The following is a 26,984-nucleotide window of genomic DNA, read 5'->3' on the forward strand; positions in this document are numbered from 1 at the left end:
ATTGCTCTGACACAGAGGTTAACAGAAAACAGCTTAAAGCAAGATAGAATTTTAAACTTTCAATGTGACTTTGCTATAGCATGTGCTCAAGAAATTAAGTTAGATTCAGAATTAATTAAATTTTGAGTTTAGTTAGTGTTGGTCACCAGGTGAGAAATGTTTGCGCTCATGATTGTCTAATCGTTTAGGCGTATTTTTTTGTTCCAATTTCACAGATGAGAGAGTTGAGGAAATGAAATCTAAGTGATGTTGTTTGCTCTGGTCACTAGGAGTCTTAGCACCTAATTTAAATCCCCAACTGGTACCCACCGTAGATGCGTGTTATAAACTGTTTATTTTCTTCATCTTTTCTTACATTTTCCTTATCCATGTTCATTTTTAACCTGTTTTATGTATCTCAGTTCCTTATTTTTCTGTCAGATCCCCTCAGTTCCTTATTTTTCTTTGTTTATTGATTTTGTTTTTAAAGGAGAGAAAATCAAATTGATGGCATAAATGATATAGAATGACCATGTTTGTCTTAACTACTGCTTTGTTTCTAGTCTATGACAGAGCCAGGGCTGGAACTCAGGCTACCTGGTTCCCTTCCTTAAGGGCTAGATTCTGAATGATCATACAGGTATCTGGTGGGATTGCTCTTTTAAAAAACTGCAGCTCCATCCTCAATAATTCAGGAACTGGTTGGTGAGAGAGAGAGAGAATTGGAAAAATTACAACAAGAAACAAACATACTGATGAACCAAAAAGCCACTCTGGTGGCATTCAAGAGCAGAGAAGTTGCCACTGCAAGCTGCTTCTTTTCCGCCCATCCCCCTGTGCACCCCCTTGAAGTTTCAGCCTTGAGGTTAGAGACCAGACCCAACTTCAGTGGAGTCACAAGAACGAAGGCAAGTCTGGCCCCGCAAGGCTCATATCAAGGGGTGTTTCTTTCATAGGTGGTAACTTAGTTAACAAGTGACACTTTTCTAGACATCAAAAGGCAGACAAGAGTGGGGAAAAAAAGTGCCAAATGCACTTCACTAACCTCATTGAACATATTTTGTCAACATGCTGTCGTGGGACCTTCTGCTGTAGACACAGCTCGGATGCAGTCGGTGCTCGGTGCAGCTCTAACTCGGAACGTGTGAAGTCTGAGTTGCGAGATGCTGCCTTATCCACACGCCAGAGCTGGTGTCATCATTAGCTGTTGTTGTAATTTGCACCCACGTGTTTATGTAACTCTAAGTAGATCAGACAACGTGGTTTTCAGTTTATTGACATTCTCCAGAATGAAAAAGAGAGAGAAATGACTTTAAAAAGTACCTTCCGCATGGGTGTTTATAAAGTGTTTGTTGACTAGATAAATAAGTAAATGGATGAAAAGTAAATGGTGAAGCAAATAACTTTCTTGACCGAGGGCCTGACGCAAGAATGTTGTACAACTTTTGTCAGAGAAAGAGGATCCTAATTTGATCGGAGGTAGACCTGCTCCTTCTAATGCAGAAGAAGTGCTGTATAACAAGAGTTTTGGGGATGTAGAAACTCAGAAAGCTGTGACCTTTGATGTTATTTTTACTAGAAAGTTGCAACATGACATGGGACAAGTTATAACACTAAGAATATTCCTCTTAAAAAACAGAGATAGGGGGCTTCCCTGGTGGCGCAGTGGTTGAGAATCTGCCTGCCGATGCAGGAGACACGGGTTCGTGCCCTGGTCCGGGAAGATCCCACATGCCGCGGAGCAACTAAGCCCGTGAGCCATGGCCGCTAGGCCTGTGCGTCCGGAACCTGTGCTCCACAACAGTGAGAGGCCCGCATTGCGCAAAAAAAAAAAAAAAAAAAAAAAAAAAAAAAAAAAAAAAAAACAGAGATAGGGCTTCCCTGGTGGCGCAGTGGTTGAGAGTCCGCCTGCCGATGCAGGGGACGCGGGTTCGTGCCCCGGTCCGGGAGCATCCCACATGCCGCGGAGCGGCTGGGCCCGTGAGCCATGGCCGCTGAGCCTGCGCGTCCGGAGCCTGTGCTCCGCAGCGGGAGAGGCCACAGCAGTGAGAGGCCTGCGTACCACAAAAAAAACCAAACAAACAAACAAACAGAGATAGGTCTGTGGTTTCCCATAGATTAGCAAGTAAATATTGTTGATGATAGTATAGACTCTAGATTGGAAAGAAGTATAGGACATGAGATTTGCATTCCAGCACAGCCAAAGCTAAAACTTACTAAATAATCAGAGGAGAGTACAGAGCAGCATGCATAGGGTAATTGTTGGACGTGTATGGTTTGAAAGCTCTAGAAACTCAGAAAAGGTTGCAACAACATGGGTGGACCTTGAGGGCATTATGCTAAGAGAAGAAATTCAGACAGAAAGACAAATACTGTATGATCCTATTTATATACGGAAGGTCTTATTTATATATATTTATATATGCTCACAGATACAGAGAGCAGATTGGTGGTTAACAAAGGGAGGGGTTGGCGGTCAGACAAAATAGGTGAAGGGAGTGAAAGGTCCAAGCTTCCACTTATAAAATAAATTAAGTCCTGGGCATGTGATGTACAACTCGGTGACTACAGTTAATAATGTTGTGTTGCATATTTGAAAATTGCTAAGAGAGTGGGTCTTAAAAGTTCTCATCACAAGAAAAAAGTTTGGTAACGATGTATGGTGATGGATGTTAACTACACTTACTGTAGTGATCATTTCACAGTGGATACAAATATCGAATCATTATGTCGTGCAGTTGAAACTCATGTGATGTTATACATCAATTTCCACCTCAGTAAAAACAAAAAAGTCAGAAAGGGAGTGTGAGAGTCATTAAATCATAGGCAGCATCTGAGTGGGGCGTCCAAGAGGCAAAGGAGGAGAGAGTTATGGGGAAGACCACGGTAGGGTCCTGGCCCGAAGGAAATAATATGAACTAAATAACAGAGGAAGTAGGATGAGTCCGAACTGTAGTGGCACATGATGCTGTATGTTTTGCTGCAAATGACACTTTGAGGACTGCAAATGGGAGATGCAAGGACCCATTACCATCAACAGCACTACAGCTAATTCTGTTTTTCTTTGGTAACAAGAAACTGAGTAGAGAAGACCCCAAGGCCCGATTGAGTCTGATTACACAACATTTTTCACCTATCTGACCAAGTTTTAAAGAAAGATTTTATTGGAGTATAGTTGATTTACAATGTGTGTTAGTTTCAGGTGTCCAGTAAAGTGAATCAGTTATATCTATCATCTATCTATCTATCTACCTGTGTATCTATCTATCTTCCTATGAATCTGTAATTGTCTCAGAATAAAAAGATTTTTAAGTTTTAAAAAAAGCCAATACATGTTACAAACAACACTTAGGTGATGTACTCTGATATTTTCTATACTCTTCCTTTGTGTGTGTGTGTGTGTGTGTGTGTGTGTGTGTCTGTGTGTCTGTGTGTGTGTGTTTAATTGAAGTATAGTTGATTTACAAATTTATGTTAGTTTCAGGTATTCAGTGATTCATATATGTATATATGTGCGTGTGTGTGTGTATCCATTCTTTTTCAGATTTTTTTTCCCATATAAGTTATTACAGAATATTGACTAAAGTTCCCTGTGCTGTACAGTAGGTCCTTATTAGTTACCTATTTTATATACAGTAGTGTGTATATGTTTGACCAAGTTTTTAAAAGCATAATTAAATGGTTGGCTTTGAGCATCAGGCTTTTTGCCATCTCTCCTTGACAAGGAGAGAAGAGAACCCAGAAAGCCTGGAGGGTGAATAAATGGGAGGGGGATTCAGGAGGTGGGAAGATTGGGACCCTGGACAGATGCGGAGAAGCCAGAGAATGGATGTAAACTTTCCTGTAACCACCATCACTGGGGAGTTTTCCTCTGGCCCATGTATTCACTTCTACCTCGACTGTGAGAATGCATTGCTCTACGTCAATCAGGGATCTTATGATGAAGGAAGGAAGGACCTCCAAGGGCTAGGAACTGTGGACAATTGAGATAAACTTACACGTTTTTCTGTCTGACAGTTGTTTATCAAGTGACCGTAGAGGCATTATCTGCTAGGTGAATGGCCAGCTGTGACAGGCACGAAAATCCCTTAATTCAGGGAAAGTTAACGAAACGAATCCTGGGTAAAATGGTTAAGTGTTTTGCATTCTTGTAAAGTCAGAAAATTCAGAACTTGCTTCCTTCTAGATGCCCGCTAAACTTCCCCGCTCCCAGTAAAGACAGGGTCGTGGGAGGGGCCCTACCTAGCAACTTCTCTTTTGTCGTCCTGGTTGTTGAATTTAGAAGAAAGAGTAACAAAGACTTTGAAGGCTTTATCATAGTGGGCAACAGGAACTACTCCATTTAATCTCTTGTCCTTTCCCTTAATTTTAAAATTACAATCTTTCACTTCAAATGGACTTTGATCTTTTTGCTAACTAGTCTTTGCAGATATACAGTCTGGGTAATTGGTGTCTAGTGGATATCCCATTGATGCAAATGTCAGGCGGACACACACCCACTTATTGGGTTAGTCTAATTTATCATTACTGGATGCTCACGTCTGGCCTGGGGCCAGGTTGTAAGAGAGACAAAGTACTTCCACATTTTCCTTCTGCTTTGCCAAACCGTTTCTCTGTGTCATATTACTTTTGAGTCTTTGATTTTTTTTCAAATCTTGCGTAACTTTATCGGTGAGCTGAATTCTTTGTGTGTGTTTATTTCCATTTTGTTCTGAAGGACATGGGAGACAATGTCTTCACTTTTGAGACAAATTCTTCATTTAGAAAAATCCTTTATTTTTTTCAGAACTTGCAAACTGTTTAAGGCAGTTTTCTTCAATCAGCTAGAGGGCAGTTGTTTTCTTATTGTGTCTCATGAAAACACTGTATAGTCACAGGAAAAACCTAATTTAACACCCCATTGTATTTATTAGCAAACTCTAGTTGAACCTTTATGCTAATTAATCAAAGACCATGTAACGAACTCCCAGTCCATCTACCGCCAAGGAAAACGGGAAACTGATGCATGGGGCTGGCGTGTCGCTTGCCTCCCCACAATGTGTCCCTGTGTTCCTCCTTCTGCTGTCGTCCCCTTTATGTGACTTCTACAAGTTCCTTCCTGCTTTTTTGGCTCCTGCAGGACTTTTGTCTGTTGGATCTGCCTGGCTCTGGATGCCTGATCGTGTTCTGAGGGGCTTAAGAGGCTTCCTTGGGCTTTTTCATACACCACGGAGATGCTTTTAGAGATCGTCTCAGTGCTGCACTGTGCTTACCGCTAACGTGTGCTGTCTTAGTGCTCTAGCCAACAGCTACATAAACTTCCCTGGCTGGGGCCCATCTGTATTTCCTGTTGGCTCTACAATTCCCCACTCAGACGTTAGACTGATGCATATTTGGGGAATGGAAGGAGGGGAGATTCTAGAACTCACTGAGGAGGCACGTGTGGACATGTTTTCCCTGAAACTTATTGGCGTCAGGTAAACGGTCAGATGGTTAACTGCACATCTGATTTATATCCTGACTGTTGCTGAAAACATTGGGGTTTTTCCAGAACTGTGAGTTATGCTTTATGTGTTTGTTTCCCCAGCAGCACTCATTTTCCTGACTTTATTTTTGTGTGTTGACTCTATCTCCACTCATCGAGGGGTGACCTCGCAGTCACCCAGACTCGCCCTCGGTGATGCAAAGCCCCTGTCTCTTTCTCACCCCAGGGAAGAGTGTCGCTGCCCTGCTTTGGTTTAAACTTCCTTATTGACTAATTCTACAATTAAATGATTTAGGTTATTTTAAGGATTGAGTGGATAAAATTTTAACAGAAAGAAATCTTACTAAGCTCTGTATTTAAAAGCAAAACAAAATGTCTGTAACTATTGCTTTTTTCTCCTTGACTTGATCAGGAAATTATCTTCCAACCAAATATGGGGTAGGATGCAAGCTAAAATTTGCCTTCACAAATACCTTTTCTATAAAAACTCGTTCTCCAGTTTTACATGAAATGTGCTCCTTGAGAACGAACATAGCATCTCACCTCGTATATCTGCTTTCGCAATTGACCTATTTCTGTAGTTTCTGTCGGGGTTTGTGGTGTGCTAGTTTCTGATGATGTGACCTGGGGAGGCATTTTCTGTAGCTGGCATTGTTCCTCACACTGGTGTGGAGAGAATAACTGCTGTGAAAATACAGATGTTCTAAGTGTGAGGTGATGATTCTTTAACAGAGGCTTGGAGGTACAATCTCAGACTCAAGGGTCCCCAAATAAGACATAAATACTGAAAGTACTGCATGTCTTTATTGATGCCTGTGGTCTATCCATGGGATTACAGAGAGTGAAAGGATAATCTGAATTTGAATCACTCTATTATTGGTCAGAGTGTTTCTCCGTGAACACTTCTTCGTGTAATCAGCAAACATCGATTTGTTGCTGAGCACTAGATCGCTTACTTCTTACATGATGCTGTCTTAGTGATACAACCAACAATACACAGACTTGACACACAAACACGAAGAGCATACAAACCTTGTCCCCAAGGAGTTTATAACCAACTGGGTCAGTCAGATGCACATACAAGACTGTAATTCCATGTGCCATGTGCCACTTTTGCATGTGTCCTTGTACACTTATTTTGGGGCCAGCTTTATGGGTATGTGACCTGTGTTATCGCACAGCGTCCTGTGCTGAGGTGTGGCCTGTGCTTGGATTAATACTCTGCTATTACTACCTTGCAAGTCTACCTAATTTTTGAACAAGATGTCTTGTATTTTCGTTTTACGCTGGGTCCCACAAATGTGGAGCCCATCCATATTATACTCATACACTCGTTCAACATTTCTTTTTGAAGGCCAACTGCCACACACACTGTTCTGGTGCAGAAACATTTCAGGGAACAAGACAGCAGAGTTCCCTGCCTTCATGGAGTGTACATTCCAGTTGCCAGGAGAAGACACTAAAAACAAGCACAATGAACAACTCCAATATATCATGTTTGAAGATGATGGATGCTATGGAAAAGGCAGAGCAAGGTAAAAGTAGGTCAGGAGAATGCAAAGGAGGGTTGCAGTTTTAAATTAGGCCAGGAGCTGGAGTGCTAGATGGCTTTTCCGTGTGTTTGTTGTCATTAGTGTGACTCTAGTCTTATAACTGCAGGGTCTCACAAAGCCACAGAGAGTGCGGAACCCAACTGGGTGTCATATTACTATCCTTAAGAATTGTGGCTTTGGCAGAATAAGAAAAAAATGGTTATTGAATCTGATCTTCCCCAATCAGGTGGTAAAAATTATGAAAGAAATACATTAGAGTCTGAAGGAGCAAATGAAATGCCATTAAAATGGTCTTTAGAATCAGACAGACATTAAAACGTCATGAGAGAGCAATGAACCCAAACCAAACCAACAAACAAACCTCCCAGATCCCATCAGACGGGGAAGGAAGTTAACTGTCCCTATAAAGGGGAGGAAATAGGCTCAAATCAGAGGGAAGCATTAAGCAGTATGGAATTCAATGTAGGGTTGTAGACCGGGAGGTCCATCCCTCTGTATGTCATGGAGTTGTGTTACAATGACTGAAAAAGATTCAGCCTGTCTCATTTTCTTCTTGGTCAAGATTTTAGTCTTGCATCTCAGCCCCAAATTTCTCTGGTTAATATTTAATCTTGGCCCACAAGTTGGAAAACTCTACTTGCTTGGGATAAAAATAAATGCTTCCGTCTTAGCCCATCCAAGGTGCTGTAACAAAATACCACAGACTGGGTGCTTTTGTACAACAGAAATTTATTTCTCATGGTCCAGGAGGCTGGATGTCCAAGATTTAGGTGGCAACAAGGTCAGGTTCTGAAGAGGGCCACAGACTCTGTCCTCACATGGTGGAAGAGACCAGGGAGCTTTCCCAGCCCTCTTTCAGAAGGGCACTAATCCTATTCATGGGGGCTCCACCCTCATGACCTAATCACCTCCCAAAGGTCCCACCTCCTAAGGCATCACATTGAGTTTAGGTTTCAACATGAGTTTGGGGGAGACACAGACATTCAGACCATAGCAGCCCCTTTAGTGTTCAGTGTCTTTTATCCTTGGGAATGATGAGAACAGTTATAGAATGATGAAGTAAATCTGTCCCACAATATCCTACACAGGACTCATGTGTACATGTTTGGGCAATTTAAATAGTGGCCAAATCAGTATGTCAAACAAATAGGCCTCATGATTCAGATTCAAACTATAGTTGATATTATTGTGCTTTTACGTCAAAAGTTCTGAGAAGTTTACTAAGTGTGCACACAGTATTGAAATGTTAAAAAGTTTAAGATTTTTCAAATATATGCATTTAATTTATTTGATTTTTAAGAACTTGTATTTTGGAAAGTTTCTAGTTCTTAGAAGCCACTGAGTCATGTAAAAGAAAATCAAATATATTAAATTTATCCATGTAGTATAAGGCAATTAAGGGGATTGACTTCACTCTTATAGAAGACCTCTTATAATTGATAAATTTATCAGATTATAATAATATAATGTTATAAAAATTAAGCTATATAAGTTAATGAATTTTTTAAAATCTTTATAAAGTTATAAATTTAACTTAAAAGCTTAGGTAACCACAAGTCCATCCTAGAAATCTGTGAGTCTGCATCTGTCCTGCAAACAAGTCCATCTATATCATTTCTTTTTAATTAGATTCCACATATGAGTGATATCACAAGATATTTGTCTTTCTCTGTCTGGCTTACTTCACTTAGTATGATAATTTCTAGGTCCATCCATGTTACTGCAAATGGCATTATGGCTGAGTGATATTCCATTGTATATATGTGCCACATTTTTTGTATCCATTCTTCTGTCAGTGGACATTTGGGTTGCTTCCATGTCTTAGCTATTGTAAATAGTGCTGCAGTGAACATTGTGGTGCAGGTATATTTTCGAATTATGGTTTTATCTGGGTATATCCCCAGGAGTGGGATTGCTGGATCATATGGTAGTTCTATTTTTAGTTTTTTAAGGAACCTCCATACTGTTCTCCAAAATGATTGTACCAATTTACATTCCCACCAACAGTGTAGGAGGGTTCCCTGTTCTCCACACCCTCTCTAGCATTTATTATTTGTAGACTTTTTGACGATGGCCATTCCAACTGGTGTGAGGTGGTACCTCATTGTATTTTTGGTTTGCGTTTTTCTGATAATTAATGATGTTGAGCATCTTTTTCATGGGCCGTCTGTATGTCTTCTTTGGAGAAATGTCTATTTAGATCTTCTGAGTGGCGAGCAAGGGGGAAATGTGGAGGGGAGGGATGCACTGGGGGCTTGGGATTGACATATCCACAGTACTATGTATAGGGTAGATGACCAGCAGAGACGTACTGTGTGGCACAGGGAACTCTACTCAATATACTGTGGTGACCTGTAAGGGAGAAGAATCTGAAAAAGAATGAATATATGTGTATATACGGCTGAATCACAATGATGTACACCCAAAACTAACACAATATTGTAAATCAACTATACGCTAATGAAATTTTTTTAAAAAGCTTAGAAAAAAATAGAGTTTTGAATTAGTAACTATGATAAATCTTATGGTAAAGTCCAAAGTAACTATAGATTTTTCTGTACCTAAAACTTACACTCAAGGACACCTCAATTAATTGTGCTGTTTGAACTAGAGGTAAAGTTAGCAGTTAAGTGTTTGCAACCCTAACTAGCGGTTATTTTTTTCTTGAAAGGCCTACCTTTCTCTTTGTTATAAAATGCACAGGGCTGGAATGATGAAGTTACCTTTTCTCTTTTAAGATGGATAGTTATGAAGGATTTTTCAGAAAACAAAGAAGATTAACCTTATCCAAAGAAATACTACTCACCAGTACTTGAGATCTAGAATTAAAAACGCTTTCATGTAACACTGACTGTCCTAGACTGCTGAGGGGTAAAAAGGCAGGTTCTAGTCCCAGTAAATTTTATAGTCTTGTTGGGGAGGAAGGCATGTTTCAGAACAACTAAGAACCAGTGCAGAATATGATAAATGCTCAAAGAAGAAGCCAAGAGAGATTGAGGAGTGGAGAGAGAATTCTGTCTGGAGAGAGGGTGGAAGCAGGTCTGGAAAGGCTCTCTGAAGTGGTGAGTGAGGTGGATGGCAGAGATCTGTGGGGTCTCTCCAGGTAGAGGTGGGTCGGGGGAGCAGCCAGCTGGCTAGACCAGAGGGAATAGAAGTGCAGAGGCTGGAACCTGAGGGCATATGTCGGGAATGAGGAGATCGTCGTGGGAACAGGAGTGAAAGGGGAAGTAAGGTTGAATGTGCTTGTACTGGGATGTTCTTCCCCAGGCACCGTCCCCAAATGCCCCCTCCGGTCTCAGGAATGCCTCTTGCTCCACTCAAATGCTCCCATTGAGACTCAGGCCTGGAGTGCTTTCTCACGCCCAAGTGTTAGATGATGTCTACCTCTCTCAAAATTCTTCTTCACACTAGTTCTTTGTCATGTAATTACATATGATACTGGATGATGTCCATGGTAACCTGTCAAGGAGGAGGAACACTTATTCTCAACTCCTCTTGTTTCCAGGAGGGAGGATGTTCTCCTGAATACACTGCTTCTTGCCCTCATTGGTGACCCTGGGATGAGGAACTGGGCAGTCCATTGCTTGACCCCTTCTTCTCTTATCCATTCCTGGGGGCCAGGCTTTCCTACACATCATTTCTTGCTTCTCTGCTTGAAAAGTTTTCTGGGGACAACTTCAACAGACAGTCCTGTGGGTGTCCACTGCGTCTATGACTGTGTGGTTTTGTCTAATTTGGGGGTTTCTTATTAAGAAGCCCGTCACTGCCACATACCAAGGGCACATTTTCCAGGCCAGCCTTTCTCAGTAGTGGAGGTATTATTTTGATCTTCATTGTTCCACTCCTTGCCTGTTTCATAATTGGTTCAGAATATGGTTGTGGTCAACCCAACATAAATATTTCACCTCTTCGACCTCATCACAAGCACAAATAGGGATGACAATCTGTATTTGGTCCACCCCTTGGTTCATTCACTTATTTGTTCTTTCAGCAAACATTTGTGGGTTGTCCAGCATGTCCTCTGTTGATAGATGCTTTTCTGCTTTTTCCTCCATAGTATTAGGGCTGTACAATAAAAAATGTTAGGCACTGAAATATTTGTTGATTTGTTGGTGTTAAGAAATTTGGCCTTGATTCCCTAGTCAAAGCCAGATAATCAAAGGTAAATGAGACAATGTCAAAGTCTTCCGCCCCCTTCTCGGCATCGGAGATCAGGTTCAGAATCCAATGGAAATAGGGATCACACTGATTTAACTGCACATTCACGTGCAAATAACTAGTACTTTCCTACTTGCAGGTTTTGCTTGGATTAGGATAAAGATGCCACAAAATAAATCTAAGGAGTCTGGAGGGTGAGGAATGATGGGTGAGTGCAGAAAAAGTAGGTTGGGAATATTTACAACATACTTAGGGAAGTAGGTCTCACCAGAGAGTGATGCAACACTTAGGCACTGTAAGAGATTTAACAAGGTCTTCCATATATCTGCCCTTTGCTGTTTCCTTATCTCCCTTCCAGGAACCCTAAAAATCATGATGAATAAACTGTGTTTTTGATTTCTGCACTCCTTCTCTCTTTAAAGCCATAGCACTGGTCCTGCCAGGCTGTTCATCTGGATCCGCCCAGCTCTTTTGACAGATATTGCCAACTAGACCTAGAGTCTTAATTTTATTGAATCAAGATATGGATTGTGACACCTGATACTTGACAGTATAGCCGTAACCTGGAAGGCTCATATCATCGGGCTTACTTGCAACAGACGTATGCAACATGTCAAGTAGTTACCTTCCAGATAAATAGAGCCAGTGACAAGGGAAAATCATCTTCTTTCCTCCGCCTGGGAAAATCTTAGCCCTGCTGGGTCTTGTCTGGGAAAAGATCCACACTCAGGCTTCCCTGCTGCTAGGAGCATTGGCCTAACTCACGACGGAATTCAGCTCAGAGTCTGTGGGAGTGGAACAGACAGATTCTACAGGCAGGGTCCATCCCACCCCAAAGCCAGAGTCAGATACCACATGTTGCTGAAAAATTGTTCCTTTTTACCGGAGGCATTTCTTGAAATCAAAACCCAAGGCTTTGTGGTTCTGTTCAGAATGGTGTGCAACTTGTCACAATGTGTTCGCCAGGTCAGAGAGAGCTTGAGTGAACATGTGTGTGTCTAATCCCCAGCCACGTCCGCCTCCGCAGCAGGGGCTGGCGCTCAGGGCGATATTGGTTTTCGCCAGCTGTTTGGAGACCGAGACACACGACAGGTGGGCAGGCCTGGCAGACTCAACAGCTCACTTTCTGATTGCCAAGAAATAGATGGGCCAGCTACAGACGGGGTTGGTCTGAGGAACCGGATGCTTTTTGCACGACAAGGAAAGCGTGGCCACCCTGATAGAGGAAGACACCAACACATCCTGGGAGTGTCTGTGTGGTCCTGACTTTAACCACCATGGGTGCTGTCAGACGGTGTGACTGACCTGTCCATCCCGGTGTCCCCTGTACCAGGGCACACGTGCAGGTTGACTGACAGGCCGTGAGCAACACTGCTTTCCTCCAAGTCGTTTTCAGTTGCTACAGGTCTGAAAGTCCATCATTAAAAATTGATCCTTGGATCTTGAAGTCTTTTGTAAAATTTTCAGGAGGTTTTTTTTTAAAACAGCTGACTTCATAAGTCATGACACATGGAAAGTAAATTTCTCATTAGGGAAAATGGTACCAGGAATGGAAGAAAGGCATTTAAAAGTCTCAGTTGACCAGCCACAGAAGAAAAACACAACCTCGTTCAAAGTCTAGTCCATGGCTGCACCACATCTAGGGCTACTTCAATTAATTTGCTGACCTCACTGAAACAAATAGAGTATAAATAACGTTTTGTTATTGAGAAAAAGCAAGTTTTTGTTCTGTTTTGTTAAAAAACACTGTCTGTTTTGTTTAAAAATGTTAGACCACATGTGATGTCTTTTATATTAGAAAACAGAAGAGGCTGATCTGGAAGGCTCCTTGAGACTGGGACCTTGATGGGAAGATTCTAGTCCCTGATGTTGGGCGAACAGGAAGAGACGGAGGAACTAGAGGACAGGAAATGATTGATGGCAAGGATAGAATCAAATGTTACAAAACTTGATTTCAGCTATTGCCTCATTTCTGCGCTTTCCACTTTGCCACAGGGAAAAAGTAATCTAGACTAGAATCAGAGAGAGTGCTCAGAACACGCCCGGGCTTCCTCTCAAATCAGTTGGAAATGATTGGGTCTCTTTCACTGGACCTGAATGATCAAGGGGGAGTGGAAGCTCCCCGAGAGAAAAAAAGCACCTCTCACCAATGGACGTCCCTCCTGGACCAAGGGCAATTCAGCTTTAGTTGAATCAAGAACAGGGAGAACAATGGTAAATGCAGACCATTGGAAAATGGGAATGTCAACACTTTTTAGATTAGTAAGACACCTGTCTCATTGTTTTCAGTTCTGCAAAATGAGTATGTTCTAGAAATCTGCTGTACAACATCGTGCCCATAGCTAACAATACTGAATTGTGCCCTTAAGCCTTTGTTAAGAGGAGAGATCTCATGTTAAATGTTCTTACCACAACTAAAAACAGAGAAATCGATTGCATTGTTTCTGCATGTTGTAAAAAACCTTTTTCTAAATGGTCTTTTAATAGAATGTTGAATATTTTTGATAGAATCATTTGGGGTAGTATTGTGTTCTATATTCTCTGATTCAGCTAACTGTGCCCATGGGAAGTGAATGCCTACACCATGAGAAAGCACTGGTCACCTGGTGGCACTTTAGGTTGACTGAGCTACGAAGACATTGCAGAAAATATAAAGGCCACCTCGGCACTAACCCTTCAGTTGTTACCACGTCACTGAAACTGCCCTTGCTAAGGTCTTTACTGCTTCCTATTTGTCAAGTCAAATAGAATTTCAGCCCTTTTTTGCAATGAACCTTCTGAGAGATCTGATGCCACCTTCTCCTAGTTCTCCTTCTACTGAAAACATTGCCTCTTTCCAGGCTTTTCCACCAGCTTCCTTCTTGAACTCTTTGGATATTGGCATTCCCTGGGATTTTATTATCCCTGTTGGACCTCTTCCTTCTCCTTTCTACTCCACTGCCCCGAGCGACCCCCACACGTTCCTGTGGCTTCTCCTACCTTCTGAACAAGGCTGGAGCCCTTTGACAAAGCCAACGAAGCCTTCATGTTATGCCTTTTTGTCTGACTTTCAATTTTCTCTCTCCCAAATCAACTCCTCGTGTCCAAAATGACAGCACTTTTACATGACATGCTGCTCTTTGCACAAATCAGGCTGCCCCCTCCGTCCGTGCCTTTGCATGTGTGTCCCTACTGCCTGGAATCACCTCCAATTGGCCCTGTATCCTGGTGATCACCCACTGAGGACCCCTTCTTTTGATGTCGTTTGCTCCCTCTTTGCTCTCTCCCTACCTTATGTTTACATGTCCTTCAGCCCAAGTGCCGAAAGCAATTTTTGTTTTTCCTGTTAGATTAGGGCCTGTATAAGATCAAAGGCAATAATAGATCTTATTCGTTTTTGTATCTCCTGTCTCCACAGGGACTATATTGATGTGTATAAAAAACTCAGTAAAGCGTTGCAAACAGAGTGCCTGAAGGCAGTCCCTAACTCAATGAAATGGCTATGTGGGTCAGAGTTGGTATGACTCTTCTTTCTCCCATCTCATACCCCTCAATTTTAAGGAGAACATTGCGTTGACTGAGCACTTCATTGTAAACCTGAATGGACTAATTTCAGATGCATTCAGTCAGCTAAAGAAAGAACGACAGGAAGGGTTGGCTCCAAGTCCCTCCCCCCGTTTATTTTGTAAATTGGATCCAATAAGATAGTCCTCATCTCATTACATGTCATCAGAAGCATACAGGTTCCCTTTCAATATCCCATATGTCTGCTTAATCTAGATAAAAATCTCACCCCAAACTCTAACTCTCGTTGATAACCACACCTTTTACTTTCCCAGGAAAATACAGTGTCAACTCCCTGTCAGCCCAATCTCCCATCTTTTTCTCCTCTTCTGTTGAGGAAAAGGTGTAAACATCTCCTCCGACTCTCCTCCTTCTCCCCCTTTACTTCTTCGTCTGCATCTCTTCCACCCTCTCCATTTTCTCCTCCTCCTTCATCTAAACCTGACTTTACTTCTTCTTACCTTTCTGCTTGTCCCCTGCTTTAATTTTTGTTTCACCTTCCATACGGGAAGGTGGGTTTTTTGCTGCTTCTTTTCCTAATCGCAAACATATTCTACCCTTCTCTTCTTTGCTGGTTCTTCTCCTTAATCTCAAACACGTTCTGCTCGTCTCTATCCTAAAAATGCTTCCCCTCCAGTGCACCTGCCCTTAGGATATCGGCCTGATTCCCACCTCGCCACTGCCAGGCCCACCTTGGACATTCAGCAACCTGCTCTCTGCCCCCTCACCCTGCTGTTGCTGGTCTGGCGGAGACCACTTAGCAATTACCCTCTTCTCCGTTCTCGCCACCTTGGTCTTCCTGTGGAATCAGACACTGTCAATCACTCCCTTCTTCATTTGCGGGATATACTTTCTCTTGTTTTTAGTTCTCATCTTTCTGATAATTCCATCTTGGCTTCTGCATTCATTTGCTAGGGCTGCCATAACAAAGCACCACAGACTCGGTGTCTTACTCAACAGAAATTAATTTTCATATAGATCTGGAGGCTAAAGGGTTAAGGATCAAGGTGTCAGGAGGGTCGGCATCTTCGGAAGCCTTTCTCCTTGGCTCGTATATGGCCATCCTCTTTCAGTGTCCTCACCTGGTCCTCCTTGTGTGTGTCTGTGTTCTAATCGTCTCTTCTTATGGAGACACCAGTCATACTGGACCATAACTTATCACCTTGTTTCACCTGAGTTACATCTTTAAAGGCTTTATCTCCAAATACAGTCACATTCTGATGTAAGGGCTTGGGGTGGGTGGGTGGGTGGGGATTAGGCCTTCAACATAAAGAAAGGCTTCGCAATTCAGCCCTGAGGCGTTGTCTCAGACTTATCCTTATGTTCTGTCCACATCGGTGTTTCTCAAAATATGGTCCCAGGAACCACCTGAACTTCTGGTTACAAATATTTACCCCTGAGCCTCATCCCAGCCTCCTAGATAAGAATCTCGAGGGAATGGCCCAAGGAGTATGTCTTTGAACAAGTTGTTCAACTGATTCTTATTCACTTTAAAGTTTGAGAACTGTTATTCCGCATGGTCCCTGATCCATTCATCTACTGCCCTGACTTCAGCTTCTGTCTCTTGTAGGTATCTTTCAGTTTATGTTTCTTTACTATTCTTAAGCTTCTAATGTATTTTTCCAACTATTATATGGACAGAACCACCTTGATGTCTTATTGGTATCTCAAATTCCACCTGTCTAAGGCGAAATGCTTTACCATCCTCCGCAAAATCTATTCTCCAAATACCGGGACTCAGCTAGTGGCATTATTATCTACCTACACTCTAGAGAGAGAAGTTTTGGAGTCACCCTCTGTTTCTCCTCATTGACCCCACCTTCTCCCCATAACATTCAGGTGATTCTTCCACGGAAAGCCCTCTCCCGTCTCCCCACAGAGCCGTATTCCGAGACCAGACCCACATCACTACTCCCTTCCCTGTTCATTGAAATACCTTCCAGGGCTTCTCTCAGCCCCCCCCCACACCACGTTCACCTCCACACTGCTTCTGCAGTGACTTCTCCGGTCTCCAAATGAAATCACATCACTTTCTTTATTTAAACCCTTCCCTGTTAGATGAGGACAGCACTTCCCAATAAGGCTGGTCATCAGCGTGACTGGGGTAGTTTTGAACAACTTAAGACTCCCAGGCTCCATGGCTCTCCTGATTCATTGGTCTGGGCTGAGATCCCAGTTCTTCTGAGAATCAGCAAGTCTGGGCACACCTTGCAGCTGGATTCTAGCCTGCAGGATGGAAAACACACTTCTTGGCTGAGCTGCTTCCCCATAGGACTAAACCCGGTCTTCTGCCTCACTCTCTGAGCTTCAGATCCACGTGGAACTGGACTCGGGCTTTTCTAAAGGTGACTGAGATCCTCAGCATAACTTTGTAGCTTCTTTTATCTGACGTTCCTTTCTTTACCATCATCAGCTCACACACTCTTATTCATCCTTTATAATCCAGTTTAAACGTCCCCTCCTTGGTCAAGTTTCCCCGAGCCCTTGATTCCCATCAGCCTGTCATTCATATTTCTGGAGCACGATTATTACATTAGAATGCGATTTCTCTATACACATACATGTCTTTCCAAAACATCAGAAACTCCTTAAGTATCTAGTGTCTAGTGACACATAGCAGAAGCCTAGTAAACATTTATTGGATGAATGATCTGGGCTGGAATTTAGCGTTCTGGTGTCTCATCTTATGAATAAGGCTAGAAGCCACAAGAGCTTCTTGCCGTGACCGGAACACCCTTATGTTCGGAGTGAGATACCAGCTAGGGCCTCAGGGTACAGCTGTCCCCTGGGGGACAGGGGACAGCCACAACCCAATAGGCTGAGGCTCAGGATAGGACTCTAGACCCAGCAAAGTAACCAATGTCCATCAGAAAATGGATTCAGCATCACAGTTAAGGGATATGGATGCACATAGCAGAGGGTAGAACCTAATGTTGTGAGCCTGTTGTGGTGGATTAAACATGTTCACAGATTCTCTGTAGCTCCTCCCACTAAGACACGGGGTCTATGGGGTCTATTTCCCCACCACTTGAACCTGGACTGACCTTGCGACTGCCTTTGCCCAGTAGAACATAGTGAATGCTGCACCACGTGACTTCTGGGCAAGGCCTCAAGCTCCCCTGTTGCTTCTCCCTTTGTCCTCTCGGGATGCTTCCACCATCACGAGAAAGAGCCCCGTCCAGCCCAGTGGAGGATGAGAGGCCTGTGGAAGAGAAGCCAGGTGCCCTAGCTGACAGCCCCAGACCGCCGCCAGGTGTGAGTGAGGCCACCTGGGGCGAGCCAGTCCCCAGCTGACCTGCCAGCACCTGGCAGAGACCAGCCATCCCAGCTATACCCCACCCTCACCGTGAACCCCCAGAATCGGGACCAGATAGATGGGTGGTCCTTCTGGACCACTAAGGGTGGGCTGGTTTGTTACCCAGTAATAGGTAACGCTATACGGCTTGATAGGCACAGCAGTAGTATTCAGAACATTTACCACTGAAATTATAGGCGTCTTCTAGAAACCTCCATGTGGTGCAGGCTCCGGGGTTCTGCAAGGCTTGGACAGGATGAGCTTGGGGACTGGGTGGGTGGAGCCTGAGGCTGACAACCAGGCCGCCCGCTTGGCAGCCAAGAGACCAGGGAAGACAGACGGACAGGAAAGGGGAGAAAACCACACAGCATCCCAGGGCAGCGTGGCCAGCTGTCAGCAGCCTCGTGCGTGGACGCTCGCTGTGCAGAGAAGGACGTTGTCGCCATCAGGTATATAAAACTGTAGCGGGACTCACACGGGCTCCCGAGAGCTCTCTAAAAATATATGCCTTTCAATGTTGTCTTTTATCCTTAGTTTCTTAGGGACTGTTGCTTCAGACAGCCTCCTAATGCCATCCAAGCCCTGAGCCATGTGCGGGAATAACGCACCGCCACGGCCTCATCGCTGAAATGGTGTTCCTCTCAGTCGCCAGCTCCGTGGCTCCACAACCGACACACGTGGACTAGTGCCGGGGGCACATGCGTCCGCAGGACCCATGAAGCACTGGCGCTGGTGTCTGGCCCCCAGAGCTGTGTGGCTTCCAGGACCTGCTCCTCAACAGAGATGCGCAACGCCCGCTGCCCTTGCCCCGCGATGGCTTTTGTCTGTCATCATATCCCCATGCATTTCAGAATTCAGCTTCTGTTGTAATTTTTTTACTCCTCTCTTTAAAAGATTTCATTACATTTTCCATGTTTTAATCCAAACAGCCAATGCCAAAAAAAAAAGTACAGCTGTGGTGAGTCATTAAAGTGATTCTTCCAGCTGTTTAACTATTATGTCTGGCCCCTCAGCAGCCTCTAAAAGGCTAAGAAAAATGTTCTGCTTAGACTTCCTAGGGCTGAGAGTTTACAGATCACTGATTTTTCTTACATTAATAAACCCTTATTACCACCTCTTGGAGCAGTTGCACAGAGGAACCCGGGGGGCGGGAAAACAGGATAAAAATGTTTTAGTATAGTCATAAAAATCTCGACTGTGGGAGTCGACAGATGTGGGTTTAAATCTTGGGTCAGTTGCTGATTATCTCAGGACACTGAGCAAACAATTTAACCTCTGTGTGTCTTTATCAGTGAGTGAGGATGTTATCTAAGATTTAGCGAATGGATAAGAGTGGATGGAGATTAGAAAACGCGTCCTGGCCGTCATGGGGCAGTCAGGGATGCAAGTGCAGCGGCTGTGACTATTTGTGACTGTTCTGCTGGTCTTACCTGTCCCCCCACCCCGCCCCCCAGCCCCGTGCTTCCTTCCCATCGAGGCCTGGGCTGTGCATCGTGTGCTTCTCCAGCAGCTGAGTTGTCTGGGAGGAGTGCACAGCAGGCTGCGGTGTAGAGCCAGATGGCCCAGGTGTTACTGCTTTCATGAAATTTACAACACAGGGGTATTTACACCTGTCAGAGCTGTCACTCATGACAGACGGATCAGACAGCGTTCCCTGAGAGGTGAGCAGGGATCTGTCAAAATCCAGCTCTGCAGAAAAGCCTGGTCTCCTCCCTGCCGCCTTGCAGAGGTGGGCACGTACTTTCCCTCCTTCCACAGTCAGCAGCTGCCCTCGCCAAAGAGGAAAGCCCACTTTGCACTCTCACTCTCCCGGTCTCCTGCCTTCCTTGAGTACTTAGGGATTTGGAGGGGTTTCTTCCTTTAAGAGATTGCCGGGGTTGTAAGAAAAGAACCCCAGAGTTGGAAGGCAGTGCTGGGGCTTGTCCAGGCTCTGGAGCTTTGATTGTGCAGCGGGTTATCAATGGCTCCTTCCCGGAGTCCTTTAACCTCTCCAAATGCCGGGTCCTTTCTGAGATAAGGAAAAGGATTAAAAGTTTTGAATATGAATCACCTCTAAGACACTTCCCAGTCCTATATCCCTCTGACTTGTATGTCAGGGAGAGCTCACCCTAAGTTGCTAAGTTAGGATACCAGAAATTCTCAGTGACGCACTGGCCGCTTGGCTCCACTGCGCACTTATCTCCGAAGTTATCATCATCCTGGCCTCAATTTATTGAGGACTTTGGTTTGGAAATTAATGGCCATTCTTAACAGAAGCGTGAATCCTTTGGTCCACGGGTGTGAGGCAAAATATCCAGACTGAAGACAAGAGATAAATATAATCGGTAATAGCGTATGTGTTAAAAAAATTATAAGGTTGTTTTCCTAGGAGTTACCTAGATATTAACAAAAGGGAGAAACATTCCTTGATTAGTTTGGAAAAATATAAACTCATTTTACTTCTAATTTCTACTCGTTATTCCTAATCATCGTCTTATGTCGGAAGAGGACATGTTACCAAAAATATATCAGAAAAACCCCATGTTCCCAAGAATTCTTGGTCAATCATAAATATTTGGAAAAGTCCAAGCAAGTTACCCACTCACTCAAATATCTGTATGGTGTTGGGGATTTTGACCACAGGAGGGGAGCTAATTCTAACGATCAACTGGGAGGTTACTTAATATTATATTTTGTATCAATTTAGGAGAGAGGGTGAAGGTGGATCTCAATACAAATCATCAGAAGAATGTGGCTGAACTTGAGTCTTCATAGAGGTTGAAGGTCTACTGGTTTGTTCTGTAAAAGCTTTCTGACCTCATGCACGGTAGGTGCTAGGTTCATGAACATGAATGGAATGCGTAAAACACGTGTTTGTTGGTACATGGGTAAGATGCTATCTTCCGGCACTCTTCAGCCCCTGACTTTTCTCATGTCCAGTAGTGCTGGGGCTTGATGACAACTGGCTACTGTTCCCCAAACAGGATGGCTGTCATCTCATCTAGCAGACCATCTGGAGGCTTCTCCATGAGGCTGTCACAACTTTACTGCTGCCCTGACAGTGTGCTGAAATAGCACAGATTTCTTCTGGGTCCTTAGCTCCGGCATTAGGGACACATTATGACTTGGAGGCTCTCATGAAATATCCTTTTATCCTAGAGTCACTTTTCATCTGGTGCAATGCGAAGTACATCCCCGGAGAATAATCCAGCCTGCTCTTACGCCTGCTACTTCTTTCATTTGGGGGGCTACCTTAAATAAAGTGATTGACATAACAGTACAGTTGGTAGATTTGTGTCATTGCACCCTCAAGTTTCCTATAAAATAAGGTGTACACGATTATGATCAGTGGAGAAATAAGTGAAGAGGACATTTGGTTGGTGATGATTGTCGCAAAAAGATACACAATTCCCTTGAATATATTAATGGCACAGTCCATACTTTCAAGGAATTTTAAAATTTCATCCAAAATCTAAAGTCAATAAGTCTTGAACTAATTTAATTGAGGTAATTCTCGCAACAGACTTCTTTCTTGAGGATACTTTGAAATCTCAGGGTTTTTTGTTTTGTTTTGTTTTTTGTTTGGTTGGTTTTTTTCGCAGTACGTGGGCCTCTCACTGTTGTGGCCTCTCCCGTTGCGGAGCACAGGCTCCGGACGCGCAGGCGCAGCGGCCACGGCTCACGGGCCCAGCCGCTCCGCGGCACGTGGGATCCTCCCGGACCGGGGCACGAACCCGTGTCCCCTGCATCGGCAGGCGGACTCTCAACCACTGCGCCACCAGGGAAGCCCTCAGGGTTTTTTTAAAGCTAGTATTTGATGACTTTGGAGGTGAGTTTAAGTGAATCTAATATAAATTCCGAGAAGCAGATAACTTCTGTTTTTCACTCAGCGCTGGAAAAGCTTAGACCTTCCTCCAGGGTTAGAGGGACCTCCTCCGCCTTCACCAGTTCTCACGTCCAAATGGAGTTCCATTAATTACTGACATGATTTCCTACACTAGAGACAACCGCTGGTTACAGGGAGATTTTCATTGATGGGGGACCAGCCCCTTTCATGTAGGCAAAGGACCGAGAGCCAAGAACGCACAGCTGCTTTCTGAGTTGGCCCTGACTTTGTTCGTCATGTTGGGTGTGTGCTCCTCTGTGCCCTGCTTTGATGGACTTGTTGATTTTGGTTTGGTCTGTGTGCTGCTTTGCATGGCTGTCTGTCTGCCTAGTGATGTTTAGACTTATTTTTTTTGTTTTTGTTTTTGATAAACAATTTATTATTTTAGCTATAAATTAAAATGTACACTCCACTATACATAACTACTAATTTTCTTTGTGGTTGAAAGGTCTCCAGGGGAAAATAAATTTCACACTGTGAATACGGAACTGTTAGGACCCCACGTCTTTTCCTTCGTTGAAACCAGGATTTCCCCACCTTGGCGCTGTTGGTGGTTTGGGCTGGGTAATCATTGTGATGGGCTGGCCTGTGCCCAATAGGAAAGGCAGCAGCTTCCCTGGTTTCCAATCACTATAGCCTCCTTCTTCCCCCGCTGTAACAACCAAAGTACTTCTAGGCACTGCCAAATGGCCCCCAGGGGACAAAATCACCCCCAGTTGAAGAATGCTGATTTAAACAATTGTGTTTCTATTACCATGCAATCACATGCAGTTTCTTAAAGATTCAATTCTCAGATTACAGCAGCGCAGACTTTGTGGTGCTTCGAGACAGATTTTAAGAACATGTATAACTTTATCATCAGCGCTGTCAGGAAAATAAGGTGTTACTTTTAAATATTTATCCAGATTTGGACACTGAAACTTAGCACTCTACTGCTCTAAAACCTTAAAAATTGGATGTTCATCAGTAAAGAAAATGAAGGCTCATTGTGTCAGATCACTGGGCTTGTTTTTAGGGTTTTTTTTCTTCCTTCAATGTAAATATTATTTATTAATGCTAGTAGAGTCAATTTAACAGCCTTTCCCATCCCTTCAATTTACTACTTCACATCCATGAAAATAGTCTCATTTATTAGAGTTATCTTCGACCTAAGCACAGATAGACACTTTGTAAGAGTTGGAGGGACTCTCTAATCAAGAACATGCAAGAACTTTGGGAAAACCCAGGTAACTGCTGATGAGTCTTTCTAGATCCTGACTAAATTTTAGAGCCAAGGTTACAAGGCAGTGAACTTTGGATAAGTGATCGCCCAAATTCAGAGGTGACTGGTGCTCTGAATTTTAGGACGCTCTTTTCAGGACACATCTCCAGTAAAGCTCTATCATTGGGATCTGACTCATGGTCTTAAAGGCATTTCCATGACCACCAGCATCCCATATTCTTCTCGCTCCTGTCAGGTTCTGGTCACTCTGTTTCCTCTTGACTTTACCTTCTTTAATATGTCTCTTTACCTTTTCATGATGGTTCTCTCTGCTCAGGCTGGTTCCTCCCTCTTCTGTGGAGTAAACTCCTACCCGTATTTCAAAGCCTCATTTCTCTGCTTCTCTTGAAACCATCCTAAAAGCTCTCCTCCTCCCCTGACTACTTACCACCTCTGAGCACCTCTCCACTTATTATTTCCTTCACTCTATTTTATTTCTTTGCACTGTTCTCTCTCCCAGAAGGCTGGGCATTCCTGGAGGGCATGTCTGGTGGGGCCTTTTTCAACGTTGGCAGCTCGGGCACTCTACAGATGCTCCATATGAGACGCTTCCATTGATACACAACTGCCTTGAGCTCAAACCAGTTTTCCTCATCTTTGCGTCCAGGGCAGACCAGGGTCCTCGTATTGACTCATTTCTTTGCTCCTGAAGGAAACTCTCCATATTGGGTAGTTTGCCCAATGGTTTAAAGAGCTAGCCATCTTTATTGTTTCTGTTCGATTAAAATAGAGGCAACCGTTTCCTTCCTTTCCTTCCTGGCGACTGTCTTTCTGTAGAAGAGATGCTGGGGAGAAATTCCAAAGTGACCACACGCACTGCTAGCACGGATTAGTCTGAACCAACCCATCACATCCTGTTAGTCGTAGTAATGAGAAGAGAAAGACTCCGATATTCTTGGTGCCACCCAGTGAAGACAGGGACCAGACAGACGCTCGCACGCAGGTGATCATTTAATCCTTTTTGTAATTGAACAGGGACAATCTGTCTTGTTTTTGAAGCTAACTGGAGAGAACAGATCTGGAAGAAAATCTCGGCAAAAATCAATCAATCAATCAACCAATAAACTAACTTAAAAATAAGAGCTGCACAAGGGAATATTCATCAGCCATAGCCCTGAAGAAGTTCATCCAACGAGAGGAATATTTTCAGTACAACATTTTGAAAACTTTTGGCCTGAGACTAGGAACAAGGCAGGGATGTCTGCTATCACGTCTCTTCAACATTGTACTGGAGGTTCTACCAAGTGCAATGAGGCAAGAAAAAGAAACAAAAGGCATAAGGATTGGAAAGGAAGAAATAAAACTTTATTCACAAATGACAGGCATGTGTGCCTAGAAAATCCAAAAATAATCTGCAGTCAAACTACTAGAATTAATAAGTGAATTTAGCTATGTCACTGTACACAGAGTTAATGGTACAAATCTATTTTATTTTTATGTACCAGAAAAAAGTAGAAAATGGAATTTTGTTTTAGGAAATGGAATTTTTAAAGACAATTTACAGTAGTAAATTGTAAGAAATATCAAGTACCTAGGAATAAATCTCACAAAATATGTGCAAAAAACAAAAACAGAGGAATATTTAAAGCAGAGGGAAGAAACGCAGACTTCTGTTTTCATGGAATAAGAGGTGTAGCCACTGACAGTCTCAAGGAGAGAGTGACAGATGCTGAGATACATCCCTGAGTTGCCTTCTCAAAGGCTTTACGTTTCCAGCTTTGCTGGGATTTCACATCCCCGGGGGCTTTGGCTGCTGTAGGGAAGGAGACACTTTGTGGACGATGGAGAATTGGGTGCAAACTGGCAGCTAAAGAGCTTTTGGGCTCGAGGTGTCTCCTTTTTTCTTTCCTCCTTAAAGGGAGCCCTGGAAAAAGAGGGTGCTCTGGAAACCGAGGCTAGGTCTGACCTGCTCGTTCTTGCCATTTCAAAGAGCCCTACACCCACCCCGGCCTCGCCCTAAGGCCAGTCTTAGACCCAGTTACCATAAGTCTGCATGAGAAACAGAGCTGTCACAGCACCGGGAAATGGGCTTTTAAAAAACTATTCCAACTCAAAGCATGAAGTTCCGATATTTCCTCAAGGTGCATGCAAACTGGTGAGGGTAATGCCCAAGATTAATGATGCAAGTCACTTGAATTTCAGAGGTTCACTAGGTACCAGGAATTTGGCGGTGCTAAGAACCAGTACAAAGGTTGTGGGCCAAATTATTTGGAAAGAAAATACAATTATCTTTTTGTTTCTTTTCCTCATACTTTAGCTCTTTCTCCACCACATCATCCAGCTGAATTGAGCCCTCTATGCCCTTATGCCTTACATCCAATTCTCCTTTGAGAATAGACGGGAACAGGCATCCATTGTGGGAGAAAGGAAGTGGGATCCCTCTCACCCGGCACCCACCTACGTTCTCTTCACAGGGCAACCCCTCTTCACACAGTGCAATTTGGGGGAACACTGTTCCCCCAAATGGTAGCAACTGAAATACAAATAAGTTCACAACAATTAAGTAAAATGTACAGAGAATCCCAGAGAGTAACGAGGGGGCCTGTAGTTGACCGCTAAGGAGATCACACCTCGCCCTCACCGTCTTCCTTGGAAGACAGGCTGTCAGCCCGAGCCTGCTCTGAGCTCAGAATACCCTCATTCTTCCCTCGGTCTCAGTCATTTCCTACGGGTGGGTCTTGAGCTCGAGTCATTCTGGACATGTGCGGGGTCTTCTGGATTTTCTGGCTGCAGTGACAGTTGATTACACAAGTTGCTGGAGTCCACGATTGACGCCTACCCCCCCCCCACCCCGATGCTCTCCAGCATCCTGTGCCTCCTTTACTTTAGTTCGCATCACAGTTTCTTCCAACCGGCAGCTTCGTTGTGTCTTTCCCTCCCTGGACAGTGAACTCAAGGAGGCAGAAACCCGACCTTGCTCACAATTCGCTTTTGGACTCCCTTTGGTACTTACTAGTCACTCAATAAAATTTGGAACCTGAGTGAGTCTCCCCCGTTTGAATCCAAACTTCCTTGTCTCCTTGGAAGCTGATTCTGGAGCTGTTTCTGGATTTGTCCATGGGCTGAGGATGTTCTGCTCTCCAGACACTTGCCTAGGTACCACTGTCATTCCGGAGGCAACCTTCAGCTGAACTGGCTGCATTATTGCTGTCTTTTGTAAGTAGGCTTGTTTAGGCTGATAGGCTCCAGTCTCCAAGTCGCACACGGAAACCAATGTTTGCAAGAGGTTGGGAAGTGTGGCTGCAGTGTAGAGCGAGGGATCCCCCTGGGGCTGGAGTATGGGGACTTCATACCACGAATCCTCCTTCCCTTCGTTTGTTTCTTCTGAGCAAACCGAGAGCAGAAATGCAACCCAGCTAAGCTCTGTCGGCTTTGCCTAACCATGTCACATACGTATGACTTTGTCCCTCAGAAATTAACTTCTAGGACTCAAAGCGTCAAAAATCCTCTCCCATGTAACCTGGGATTTCTATGCTCTCCTCTCCCTGCCCCCAATGAAGGGGGATCGTTTGAGGCGATACTTTGCCTTCAAGAAAGAGTGACTGTTGTTTAGTGTATTTCTATCAAGCACGTAGTACGATTCACACACACACACACACACACACACACACACACACACACACACACACGGGCTAAGCAGGTCCTGAATACTGTCTCTCAACTGTTTGATTCAATGATGGTTATTAAGCAGGAAACCCACACCAACCGCGCAGTCATTGTGCTTCTAAAAAACGTAAATGTCACTTTTTTGGTCTTTAAAAATTATTAAGCAGAGAGAAAGATAGCAATTTCCAGTGTTTGCTTGGATGGTAAGATGCAGGAGAATTAGCATTACTCTTGAGAGCTGCCATTGCTTAGCTGGAGGG

Source organism: Kogia breviceps, chromosome 3 (genome assembly GCF_026419965.1).
Source record: "Kogia breviceps isolate mKogBre1 chromosome 3, mKogBre1 haplotype 1, whole genome shotgun sequence".
Classification (NCBI taxonomy): Eukaryota; Metazoa; Chordata; class Mammalia; order Artiodactyla; family Physeteridae; genus Kogia; species Kogia breviceps.